This window comes from Podarcis cretensis (genome assembly GCF_951804945.1).
Source record: "Podarcis cretensis genome assembly, chromosome: 16".
NCBI lineage: Eukaryota > Metazoa > Chordata > Lepidosauria > Squamata > Lacertidae > Podarcis > Podarcis cretensis.
The window spans coordinates 3,830,693-3,844,276 of record NC_137186.1 but is presented as its reverse complement, the minus strand read 5'-3'; the positions used below and the strand labels follow the sequence as shown (position 1 = coordinate 3,844,276).

Here is a 13,584-nt window from a genome sequence, read left to right as displayed (position 1 = left end):
TTTATTTGAACACCGTAAGTTTCTCTGTGGGGCATACCAGGAGAGGCGGTCCCATAGATACGAGGGTTCTAGGCCGTATAGGGCTTTAAAGGTTAAAACCAGCACCTTAAACCTGATCCTGTACTCCACCGGGAGCCAGTGCAGCTGGTATAGCACCGGGCGAATGTGATCTCGCAGCGAAGACCTCGTAAGGAGTCTCGCTGCAGCATTCTGCACCCGCTGGAGTTTCTGGGTCAGTCTCAAGGGCAGCCCCACGTAGAGTGAGTTACAATAATCCAGTCTGGAGGTGACCGTCACGTGGATCACAGTGGCTAGGTCAGGGCGAGAGAGGTAAGGAGCCAACTGCTTAGCTTGGCGGAGATGGAAAAATGCCGCCTTTGTTATAGCTGCAATCTGCGCCTCCATGGAAAGGGAGGTGTCGAAGATTACACCCAAACTCTTAACGGACGGTGCTGGCACTAATTGCGCCCCCGCAAGAGATGGGAGTTGCCCCCCCAATCCCATATCGTCCCGTCCCAGCCACAGGACCTCTGTCTTCGAAGGATTTAGCTTCAACCGGCTCCCACGTAACCATCCAGCCACAGCTTCCAAACATCTGGTCAGTGTGTCTGGGGCCGAGTCAGGATGGCCATCCATCAACAGATAGAGTTGGGTGTCATCGGCATACTGATGGCAACCCAGCCCAAAACGTACAAGCTGGGTGAGGGGGCGCATAAAGATGTTGAAAAGCATCGGGGAGAGTATCGCACCCTGAGGTACTCCACACACCAAGGAGTGGCGTGATGACAATTCCCCCCCAAGCGCCACCCTCTGTACCCGACCAGAGAGAAACGAGCGCAGCCATTGAAGGACTGTGCCCTGGATCCCCACGTCGGCAAGGCGGTGGTCCAGAAGTTCGTGATCGACCATGTCGAAAGCTGCTGACAGATCTAAAAGAATCAGCAGCCCCGACCTGCCTCAATCCAGCTGTCTACGAAGATCATCTGTTAGGGCAACCAGAGCCGTCTCGGTCCCATGACCAATGCGGAAGCTGGACTGGGATGGATCCAGAGCCGATGTTTCATCCAGAAACCCACCAAGCTGTTCAGCAACCGCTCTCTCAATCACCTTACCCAGGAACGGAAGATTCGAAACCGGGCGGTAATTGGATAGATCTAAAGGATCCAATGATGTTTTCTTTAAGAGCGGGCGCACCACTGCCTCCTTCAGTTCCCCTGGGAATGCCCCCGTGCCAAGGGACAAATTGATGATATCCCCCAGGAGGGCGACACCTCGTCTGGACATGCTCTAATCAGCCAAGACGGGCACGGGTCGAGAGGACAGGTGGTGGGTTTTCCAGCTCAGAGGAGTCTGTCCACATCGGCTGGGGATATCCGGTCGAAGTGGTCCAATACTGGACCCGAGGACAGTCGAGGGGCCTCCAGTTCCTTTATTGTATCCAAATTGGCAGGGAGGTCATGGCGGAGCAACAAGACCTTCTCCGCAAAAAAGCTCGCAAATGCCTCGCAGCTGTGTGTCAAATTGTTACTTAAATTTGGCTGTCCCTCAATGGACGTTAAAGACCTGATAATACTAAATAATTGCGCCGGGCGAGAGCTAGCGGAGGCAATGGAGGCCGAGAAGTAAGACTTCTTAGCGGCCTTCACTGCCATCTCGTAGGTTTTCATAAAAGCCCTATAAGATGTTCTTGAGGCTCCGTCACGGGCACCCCGCCATACTCGCTCTAGCCATCTGAGGTCCCGCTTCATTTTCCGGAGCTCCTCGGTAAACCAGGGAGCCCGGTTTCTGCGGGGTCGCAGAGGGCACTTAGGTGCGATCTCATCGATGGCTGCCAGGAGCTGGGTATTCCAGCCCTCAACAAGCTCAGTCAATGAGTCGCCAGGGGGAGCAAGGTCCTGCAAGGCTTGGCGGAATCTATCAGGGTCCATCAGCCTCTGCGGGCGAGCCCAAATCGGCTTGCCACCTAAGCAGGGTGGGGGTGGAAAGTCAATCCTGGCTTTCAGAGCGTAGTGATCAGACCATGGCACCTTCATCGAAGGAGACATGATCACATCTATACCTACGCCAAAGATCAAATCCAGCGTGTGGCCTGCTTGATGTGTGGGGCCCGAAACAAACTGGGAGAGCCCTAGTGTCGCCATGGAAGACACCAGGTCCAGAGCCTGTGAGGAGGGAGTGGCATCAGCATGGATGTTGAAGTCCCCCAATACCAATAGGTTAGGGAACTCCAAGGCCCAGCCGGCCACCGCCTCCAATAGGCCTGACAGGGTGGCTGCTGGTGCGCTAGGTGGCCGGTACACCAGCCAGACAGCCAAGCTCTCCTCGGAGCCCCACACTAGGCCAACACATTCCATGCCGGGGATCGATGGCGATGGTAGAGCCCTGAAAGGACAATCTTCCCAGATTAATAATGCCACCCCTCCCCCCTGGCCCACAGTCCGCGACTGGTGGAGGACGGAGAAACCCGGGTGCGCCATCTCTCGTAAGGTAACTGTTGCCCCTTCGCGCACCCAGGTCTCCGTCACACAAGCCAGCTCGACTCCCTGCAAGATAAAGAAATCTCACAGGGTGGCGGTTTTATTGCCTATAGACCTGGCATTGCACAGCACCAGTGACAGAGGTGAGTAATCCTTGCTCACCCTACCCGCGTCCCTCGGGATGAGGCGCAGATTGGAAGGGGTACGAGCATATCCATATCTCGACCCCTTTGCCTATAACATCATTTTGAATTCTGTTGGTGACAGGAGGTTGGAAACTGGTTTTTGAACTAGTATGTTTTGAAGGAACCAATATTTACCTGCTCTGATGAATACTTGTTGCCTCTCCTAAAGCTGCCAATAACTTCTTGCCATTTTCATAAAGGGCTACACATACTGCAATCAATATGATAATGTTGTGATCCGGCTGCCAGCTGGCGTTACCTTTGGCTGCAGTTCAGGTGTTGGGAATGCAACATCTTTATCAAAACGAGTTGTGTTTCCATCTAGTTTGAGGGGAAACCAAAGAAGCATTTCCAGATACAGTGTAACTTCTGCTGGGAAGTTGTTGCTTTTAAATAAAACTTTGGGTATCCACCGCAATTTGTTGACTTGTTGACTTTGTGGCATTGCCCACTCGCTGTGGAAACATAATAAAACACCTTTATAGTACCCAGAGCTACAGAAATTTGTTGGCCCTTCATTCATAATTTCCAACTAGCAGAATCTGTTGTTGCAAAGCAGCCCAAGTAATATTGCACTAGGGGACCATTAAGTTGTTATGAGACACGGGTGTTAAGCCAGCACACTTTGCCACCTACATATCCAGCTGTAATTAACTACTAGCTAAAGACCTTCAGCGTTAAAATGCTTAGTGAAGTAGGACGGAGCCTCTGGGCACTTGCTCAGCGTATACAACAGGAACAATTGTGTTCAGTATCTTGTCAACAAGACAGTGGAAATTATAGGTATTAATTCAGAGGAAGAATCCCAGGAGCCACAAACTATTTGCAAAGGGATGTTCCTCATCTTGATTTCTACCATCAAGTCCTATCATCAAGCACAGTGACCCCAGTTCTAAGAAGACAGATTCTGGAAAAAGTCTGCCAACTGTCAACTACAGTATTTCACTTATTATATGTATTCTTACTGCAGCCAGCAGCAGAACTTGGGAGTCTCAGATTTCTGCGGCACCCTGCACAATGCCAAAATTCAGTGCCCCCTGCTTCTCACCTTCCATTCTACCTCATGGTTGAGGTGCCCCCAACGCTCCATGCCCAGGGCAACTGAACCCATGGTGCTCCCCTAAGTCCACCTCTGCAATAGCAGAGGGTGCCATTTTGATTTTCTGCCAAAGTCACTAGGAAGTCTTAGGCCTCAGTCCATTTTGATGGCTTTAAAAGTTTGGGTCAATCCCAACAATGAAGTAAACTAATGACTGATAATTTTTTTAATACTCCAAAACCCCACATAATCCTTCATTATAGTCAAGGTTTATGTAGACATCAATTTTTTTGGCTTGATGTGACGGAGCATGTTTTTTTCCTCTGATCATGTTGTATCAAATGCTGTTCTCTTTGATAACTATGCTATTAGCGTCTTCTTTTTGACTTTTAGAACACTTTTGTCTCCACTAGGCCATTTGGACATTTAATTTATTTATTTTCTTGGAGTGGGGTGTGTGTGGGTTGTTCAACATATGCTTTGTTTGGACCTGGTTTCAACCGGAATGATGATTTTATTGTGATCTGCAGTTTTTTTAGGCAATCCTGTTATGAAAAGTTATGGATGTGAGCTGTCTTATAAGTTCTTTGAGTGCAAAGGCACTATTGGAACGTTACTAAATAATTATTAAATAAGTTATTAATTAATTAAATGTCCCAAGAGACAACTGATCATCTAGTGGGGAAAAGTAAGACTGCCCACATAATGGGTTGAAATCCATGGGAGACTTTGTTGCAGTTGAGTAATCTCAAATGCTTCTAAAAAAATTATATGTATGTCTGTATGTATGCATAATTTAAATAATCAGTCTTCAAAATCCCAGTGGCAGGGTTATTTCTGATGCCTCGCTTCTTTTCAACACTTGTTTGATGGAATGGTGCGGCCTTCCATGCTTCTACTTGAGCGCCAATGAGTTCCCAACAGCGGAGCCAAATCAAAACCTCCAGAACTTTTGCATCTGTTGGAAAACAGAGGGAAAAATGAAAACAGTAACATATTTCAGTGTAAATGCAACAAGAGCTGAATGTTTGGCGTGATGCGCTAACGTCTCCTTCAATGGGGAATGGCCAACCTTGATCCCCTGTTCCCCCCACCACCTGTTCTTCCCTTTCTAGCTTGAAAATACCTTAAAAAAAAGACACCCCCCCAAAAAAAAAACACTGGGAGGAACCAGAGGGGAGGGGGGGGGAATCACCCCAAATAATTTATGCCTCAGACAAACTTCACCAGGTTGGGTTAGGGTGTGCCAGCCTGCCAGTGACGTCACTCCCCCAGCCAATCCGCTTGCCGCTTGGCGGGACGGAGGAAATGACGTCACCGTATCCCTCCGCCAGCCAGGACCCCTTTTTTTGTGTGTGTGTTGTTCCTTCAGTATCAACCCGCAACCATTTTTTTTATTCCCCGCCCCCCCCCCCCAAAAAAATAAACCGGAGATTTGTGGGAGGGAGGGAGGGGTGCGCGTAGAAGCTCATGCTAGGCCGCTCTCCTCCTCCTCCTCCGAGGGGTGTGTGTGTCCCTTTAAGAGTGTGGACGCGCCAAGCCTCCGAGGCTCTGAGGAGGGAGACAGGAGGCGGCGCAGCGGCGGCGGCGGCGGCGGCGGCAGCCGCGGCGGCCAGAGCCTGGAAGGTGAGTTGGCGCCATTCCGTTATGTAGGGGAGAGGCGGACGCGACGGAAGGCACGGCCCGCTTAGCTATGGGGGGAGGGGAGCGGCAGCGCGAGGGGGGAAGGGAGTGAGTGTGTGTGTGTGTGTGAGGGGAGCGCGCGTGCGCCATGGCGGCGGCGGCGCGCGGGCGCCAGCCAACGGAACGCAGGTGGCGGTTGGAGACCGTTGGGAACCGGTTCGAACCGCCCCGGGTCTCTTTTTCACCCCCTCCCCTCGTTCGTCTTTCCCCCTCCTCACAACGGCCCGCTTTTTTTAATATATATATTTTACCTCAGCCGCGTATTATGGGGAGGGAGGGAGGGGGGGCGGGCGGGCGGGCGCGCGCCGTACACAAAGCGAGACGTTCCGTGAGGGGGGGGGGAGGCGGCGCGAGGGGCGAAGCGAAAGCCGGCGATTGGAGGGGATGTGGGGAGAGGGCGGGGCCTCGTTCTTCGAGGGGGAGAAAGGGGGCGGGGCTTCGCTCTTTTTCCCGCCCGCTAGGCGGCGGAATACCTCGGTTGAGGGGGGGCGGGGCTTGTTCCATTTTCCCCTCCGCCCCTCCTTCGCTGTGTGAGGGGAAGGCGCGGAGTGATCCCGGACTACTTCGTCCTGAGGGGCGGGACGAGAAAGAGGGGGAAAAACGGAGTGAGGTGGCCGCGGCGTCTCCCTCCGCCCACTCCCAATCTTCTTTTTTTCGTCCCTCAAACCCCCCCCCTAGTCTCTTTTGAGGTACTAAGTAAAAGCATAAATGCACGCTAAAATCAGAATAAACCATAGGGCTCCATGTATCTGCACACCATCCACACGCACACACATACATAGTACAAATTTATGAATATATTAATCTAATGCACCCAATTCAGTTGCTGGGTGGGCGGCCATGTTGGGCAAAGGGATTATTTTTCTCCTCCTCCCCCCCCCCACTAAAGCATGAGGTGCTCTGCTTTCTAAGGTGATTTTTAAATCCATATTGGGAGGAATAATGATATTTTGTTGGGGTCCTCTTGAGTGGGAAGTAGCTGGTTTTGAATTTCCCTCACTTTGATGGTGGGGGAAAAAAAGAGTAAGGGAGATGCTTCGCTTCAGAAATCGCTTCCCTCCCCCCTCACATACACACATAATTATAACAGAATTTAAGAATATGTTCACTTGGGCAGGGGGGCTTTTAATATTCTGACAACCCCCTCCATTCCCCCCCATCAGAATTAAGAAAGGAAGCTTCATCCCTTGACCTGACTTTGTTGTCATGTCAACCACCTTGAGGCAACACAGCTCCTTTTATTCTGCATTAAATAGAATTCCGCATTTGCCGTTGCCGATGTGAGTTCTGTGAGAGTTGCAGGGGGGGAACCCACCCTTTCCATACTAATTCACGCCGAGGGCTGTTTTTGTTCACTGCCAAAGTCTTCTTGTGCAGGGAGTTTGCGGCCATGTGACAGTCGCGGCCGGGGCTTCCCACATTCCCTGTGCTTAGGGTCAGCTGTTGGGCTAAGAGCTACAGGTGAGGTTCCCATTAATTTTTCTTCTGTGCATTATAACATAATGATCGTCCGCGCAACGTAGGGAGGAAAGCCACCGTTTCCCAACTCTGCATCCGTGCAGCAAGGAGGCTGGTGGGTTGACACCTTTATGGCTTCAGGGATATGTCACATTTGTATACAGTGGCCTGGTTTAATAAATGGCATGAGCATGGGAGATTAGGATATCAGTGGCTACAAGGCATGATGGCTGTGTCCTCCACTGTCAGAAGCAGTATGTGTTTTTATACCATATGCCAGGAATTGCAAGTGGGAAGAGTGCTGTTGTTTAACTTCATTGTACACAGGTTGTACAATGACAATAAAAGTACAGTGGTGCCTCGCAAGACGAAATTAATCCGTTCCGTGAGGCTCTTCGTATAGCGGTTTTTTCGTCTTGCGAAGCAAGCCCATTGACAGCTTAGCGGATTAGCGCTATTAGCGGTTTAGCGGCTTTTAGCGATCAGCTGTTAAGCGGCTTATCAGCGGATCAGCTGATAAGCGTCATAGCGGCTTAGGAAAAGGTGGAAAAAAGGAGAAAAAACCCGCAGGAACTCGCAAGACATTTTCGTCTTGCGAAGCAAGCCCATAGGGAAATTCGTTTTGCGAAGCGCCTCCAAAACGGAAAACCCTTTCGTCTAGCGGGTTTTCCGTCTTGTGAGGCGTTCGTCTTGCGGGGCACCACTGTACAGTGGATGCTCTGGTTGTAAACGTGATCCGTGCGGGATGCACGTTCGCAACCCGCAGCGGCGTGTCTGCGCACACACGGGTTGCAATTTAGCGCTTCTGCACATGCGCGACCGCCGAAACCCAGAAGTAACCCGTTCCGGTACTTCTGGGTTTTGGCGGGTGCATAACCCCAAAAAAAGCAACCTGAAGAGGCTGTAACCCGAGGTATGACTGTATTATTATTACTGTGCCCAGGTCCAGCGTGTGGGCTTTCCAGAGGCCTTTGGTTGACCCCTGTATGAATAGCATGCGGGGCTAGACAGGCCTTTGCAGGGCCCTTATGCGCTTAAACTATGGTTTATTAAACCATGGCTTAGCGTTGCATGCAAAGGCCAGCTGCTTAACTGTGGTTTGTTTACTGCCCAACAGGCAGTGATCTGAAACCCTGGTTTGTTGTTGGCTTGCAAAACTTGGTTTGCTTTAACCACGTCTTGGGTATTATGGTTAATTCTCTGTGAACTGCCCCTAAGATCTTTTGATGAAAGACGGTATATAAATTTAATAAATAATAATAATAATGGTTTGTTTGGCTACCCCATGCTCAGATGCTCAGTAACCCACAAAGGCACTAAGCAAAAGCAGCTGGGAAACAAACCAAACGCTGGAGAAAAGCCATGGCTTCTTTGATTGTCTGTGGGACAACTCATCGCTTGTTAAACTGTGGCTTAAACCAAGTTAAGTGTGAACCAGGCCATCATGGAGATGTGCTTATATAACAAGACAGTATGTTGGCCCATTTTTCTTAACTCCAAAGTACAGGTGGGCATTGAGGCAGACATATTTGTTGCTGTTAGGGCATCCTGTGAATTCATGGCAGGTGGTATAAACTTATAGCTCACAGATCACAGTGCAAATTGGCACCTGTATACATGGTGGCAAATTCTGTGAAGGGATTGTCTGCTGTGTAGGGATTATGATGTGTAAACCCCTACTGTGGAAAGGTGACGAATGTCCCCAGATTTGATATACTAGAAGGCTCCTGTATTTCTAAGCGTTTTCCTTTTGAAGTAAATCCTAGTGTATTCTGTGGGATTTGTTCCCTAATAAGTGAGTTCAGGAGTCTTCGAAACACAAGATTTGGGCATCCTTTGTTAGTTACAAGGTCTGGGGGGGTGGGATCCAAGTAGTCCACCCATATATAAGAAAAATAAATTGGGTGATAAATTTAGGATAATAGTTTGCATAAATTTAGGACACAATCTCTCAGTGCCCCTACCTTTATGTGCCTAGAACAAAATACTGTAGTCCTTTAAGAAGGGTGTTTTTATTTTATTGACATATATCACTGTTTCTCTAGCACTTGTTCCTATTGTAATATCAGACATCAGCATGAGCACCATAATGGATTAAATTATCTACATGTTCAGCGGAGTTTTCAATGTCAAGACTGTATTTTTTTAAAAAACAAACAAACAAAGCACTCTGTGCATAGGAAACTCATTGAGATGAGTGTTAATGTACTTGCTGCTATCTGCAGCTCAAACTGCTACTGAGGTTGTAGATTCATGGGCTCTTTCAAAAGTTGGCAATCCTATTTCCATGAGGAAGAAGGACACCCTCTTCTTCAATGTAGGATGGTATTGTCTAGCCAGGACTCTGCCACATTGTTTAACAACAACAACAACAAATGAATAAATAAACTGTTGAATTGGTCGGCTGGTTCTAATATACTATGCTCTGAGCTATCACTTAAATATACCATTTCCCAATGTGCTTAGGAAAGTGTGCACAGAGTTTACCTACTTAGTGTTCACAACAACCCTGTAAAGAGATAAAGACTGAGAGTAGCCCAACATCACCCAGTGAATTTCTTCACTAAGCTGAGATTTGAACATCCTTTGAAGGGTGACCAACCATTCACTTTCTTCAGATCTATCTATCTATCTATCTATCTATCCATCTATCTTATCTATCCATTCTATCTGAAAACACGAGCAGTAAGTCCTGTTTATCTTCCTTAATCTATGCTAAATACACCCCGTATCTTCAGACTTTCCTCAGACTATCTCCCTATTTTCCAACTTTTTTGGGTTGCCCAAGAGATGCTTCACTGGTCCAAAATAGACCAGTTCCATTGCTTCCAGAATCTTGGCTGTGATATTTCATTGATGCAACATTCTTCTGTATCATAGCAACCTATTGTTGATTTATCTCATGTCCACTTTGTCGTACTGTAATTCCTGAATCTTCCTTTCGAAGTGCGAGTAGCTAGTGAGTTTTGCCCCATCATAAACTTAACGTATTCGATAACCTTCTGTGTAACACCTACACTTAACTTCTACTTCCATTCAATTGCATCTTGTTTCTCCTTCGTTTCTGATCATTTCGATTTTTTCCTCAGAAATGGTTGCACATCCTCCTACTTTTGTCTCATTTTCATAAGCATATATGTCAGGGGTGGGGAACCTCAAGCACAGGAGGTGAAAGTGGCCCTCCAGCCTTCTCTCTCTGGCCCTCATAACCCTTCTTGAGAGTATACACCCTGCTTCCCAGTCAACCCCCCTCAGTAGCCCTGCTTTACACCTCTTGCTGTTCTGGATAGAGGATACAGAATGCTGTGTGAGTGTGTGCAGAAACTAACTTATATAGGTAAAATTGGTATTAGTTGCTCCTCTCATTTTACCCTCTGGCCCTGCCCACTGCAGACATGTCACCTTCAAAAGCTTGCCTGAAAGGGAATGCGCATCTCAAGCTGAAAAAGTCTCTACCCCTGTTGTTGTTTAGTCGTTTAGTCGTGTCCAACTCTTTGTGACCCCATGGACCAGAGCACGCCAGGCACTTCTGTCTTCCACTGCCTCCCGCAGTTTGATCAAACTCATGCTGGTAGCTTCGAGAACACTATCCAACCATCTCATCCTCTGTTGTCCCCTTCTCCTTGTGCCCTCCATCTTTCCCAACATCAGGGTCTTTTCCAGGGAGTCTTCTCTTCTCATGAGGTGGCCAAAGTCTTGGAGCCTCAGCTTCAGGATCTGTCCTTCCAGTGAGCACTCAGGGCTGATTTCCTTCAGAATGGATAGGTGTGATCTTCTTGCAGTCCATGGGACTTTCAAGAGTCTCCTCCAGCACCAGAATTCAAAAGCATCAATACTTCGGCAGTCAGCCTTCTTTATGATCCAGCTTTCACTTCCATACATCACTACTCGGAAAACTATAGCTTTTACTATACGGACCTTTGTTGGCAAGGTGATGTCTCTACTTTTTAAGATGCTCTACCCCTAGTTTATGTAATTAATGTGGATTTTGAATAGTGCGTGACCCTAGGTCTGACCTCTGCAGAATCCTGTTCTGTTCAAGGCAGTCTGACTGAATTTCTCTGTAAACATGCATGTAATTGAACAATGTGTAGTATCTTGTCAGTTCCTTCAAGACTAACCTTTGAGTGTGTGTTTTAAACCAGTTCTGCCGTCTGTCAGGTGACTGTTTCTTCTACTCACCTCTTCCCAGGAGTTCTCCCAGGTGCCATGCTTCTTGTTGAATCAGAATCTCCTGCTAGGAAAATGGACCTTTTGAGTTGGAAAGCTTCTCTTCTCTTAACAGTAGTTTGAGGAAGTCGTAGACTCTTTGGCCTGAAAAATGTGTCACGAGAAATTGGATCTGGGGCTGGCTTGTTGCATTCCAGAACCATCCAGCCTCAATCCCTCTGGCCAGTATGACATTATTAATGTACCCTTTAAAATAATAATAATAATAATGTGTTGATGAAAATGTGAGGGGAGGAACTGCAGCTCAGTAGTAGAGCAGCTGCTTTGCATGCAGGAGATATTGTGTTCAATCCCCAGTATCCCCACCTAGGGCTGTGAAGAACTCCTGCCTAAAATCTTGGGAGAACTGCTTCCAGTCAGTGCAGATAATACTGTCTGACTCAGTAGGGCAGCTTCCTATGCCCCTCTTCAAATCAGCCGATCATTCCGAATCCCAAGGACTGGAATCTTGCTTTATTTTTGAGGCAAGGACCACAGCTCTGTTTTAAAGGTAAAACAGAGTAAAAGGTCCTGGGTTCAACTCCCTGCACTTCCATGAGAGCCACTGCCAGTCAGTGTGGACAGAACTGAGCTAGTTGAATCAAGGATCTGATTCAATATAAGGCAGCTTTCTGTGCCATGTTGTTGTTGTTTAGTTGTGTCTGACTCTTTGTGACCCCCTGGACCAGAGCACGCCAGGCACTTCTGTCTTCCACTGCCTCCCGCAGTTTGGTCAAACTCATGCTGGTAGCTTCGAGAACATTATCCAGCCATCTCGTCCTCTGTCGTCCCCTTCTCCTTGTGCCCTCCATCTTTCCTAGCATCAGGGTCTTTTCCAGGGAGTCTTCTCTTCTCATGTGGTGGCCAAAGTATTGGCGCCTCAGCTTCACGATCTGTCCTTCCAGTGAGCACTCAGGGCTGATTTCTTTAAGAATGGATAGGTTTGATCTTATTGCAATCCATGGGACTCTCAAGAGTCTCCTCCAGCACCATAATTCAAAAGCATCAATTCTTTCGCAATCAGCCTTCTTTATGGTCCAGCTTTCACTTCCATACATCACTACTGGGAAAACCATGTACACCTTCAATATTCCAAGTTGCTGCTGGAGTAAGGGGGGAAATCTTACATGTTCCTAGGTGCCATTTGTAATTGTTGGAACCACACCCTGGGACCTGCTGGTGAAGAGTAGGCAATAAATTTAACAATCAGTTAATTGATTTTGGGAGCACTATAACCAAATTTGTCAGTGATGGGCAGCCTGGAAATTACACACACACACACACACACACACACACACACACACTGGCGAATCCCAGGACAATACCTTCCTTTCTCCTTTTTCTGCTAAAAATAAGCTCCCCGTTTAACCACCCTGTAGCTTCAAACAGCTGAGTCCTGTGGCGTCTTAAAAGACTGTCACTTCAGAGGACCACAGGCCACTTGGTCAGATTTGGAAAAGTGGTCTCTAGCCCAAGAAACCTTATAGCATGAGAAACGTGATAATCTTTCAGGAGCCACTGGATCCTTGGTTTTTTATTCTTACAAAATGTGGCCAGCCCTCTGGAATTGTAAGCCTAATTCTGTTTCAGGGGTGGGTAACCTGTGGCTCTCCAGATGTTACTGAAGTACAGTTCCCACTGTGTCTGATTATTGGCCATGGTGGTTAGGGCTGATGGAAGTTTGAGCCAAACAACATGGGGGGGGGGGCAAAGTTTTCCCAGCCCTGGTCTAATTAATTGCTGGATTTCAACCAATGGGCTAGAATGCACAAATGTGGCATTGCTATCTTTCTTTTCTTCTTGGAATTTTTTTTAAGAGAAGGGGAAATATTGAAAAAAGGCAGGAAGTAGAGAGAAAAGCAAGGGGAAGTAATAATAATAATAATAATAATAATAATAATAATAATAATAATATAATATAATGAGTGTGTGCAGGGTTTTTTTATGAAGCAGATTGGTCCTATGTTGTGTGTTAGGGTTAAAGGTCTGAAAGCTTTGGTGATTGCTGTAATGCAGGTGTCTGTGGGCCCTCCAAATATCTCTCGTCTCAAGTTCCCATCCTCCCTGACCATTTGCTGGCCATCCTAGGTGGGGACTGATGGAGTCCAACAACTCCTGGGAGAGCCAAAGCTTTAGCCACCTTTGCTGTAAACAAATTCCTTCTTTCCACTGTTCTCAGGCTGCCTTGCAGCATCTAGCATTTTTACACATTTTGTATCTTTTACATATTGCTTATCTGTCAAAATATCCACAGCCGTTGACTCTGTGGTTATGGCCGTGGTACCCCTTGATAACAACCGTCAGTAAACAAGCCACTCACTGTGTTTCACCCAGGCATAATATGTTTTCATCATCCTGACTTTTAATATGCTAAAAGCAGATTGGCACTGTGCTCCTGGTTGGAAGAGGAAGACCAGTTTCCTAGACAGACTGGCTGGCTGGCTGCTCCTGAGTTGCTTCTTATTGGAGCACGGTCCCTGTGCATCCCCCCCCCCATTCTTCTGTTACTGTTGATCAAGTGTGTATCCTTGCC

General features: G+C 47.7%; 1 protein-coding gene across 2 annotated transcripts in view; it reads left to right on the top strand.

Moving 5' to 3' along the window:
* The first annotated feature begins 5,154 nt into the window (after positions 1-5,154).
* POGZ (pogo transposable element derived with ZNF domain) overlaps positions 5,155-13,584 on the top strand; it is a 40,611-nt gene continuing 32,181 nt past the window's right edge. The window contains exon 1 of one of the 2 annotated variants that reach the window (XM_079957905.1): positions 5,155-5,327. The gene's annotated coding sequence lies outside the window, so the exon portion shown is untranslated. Of the gene's footprint in view, positions 5,328-6,526; positions 6,846-13,584 lie in introns of those variants that run through there. The other variant, XM_079957906.1, reaches the window with a different exon arrangement.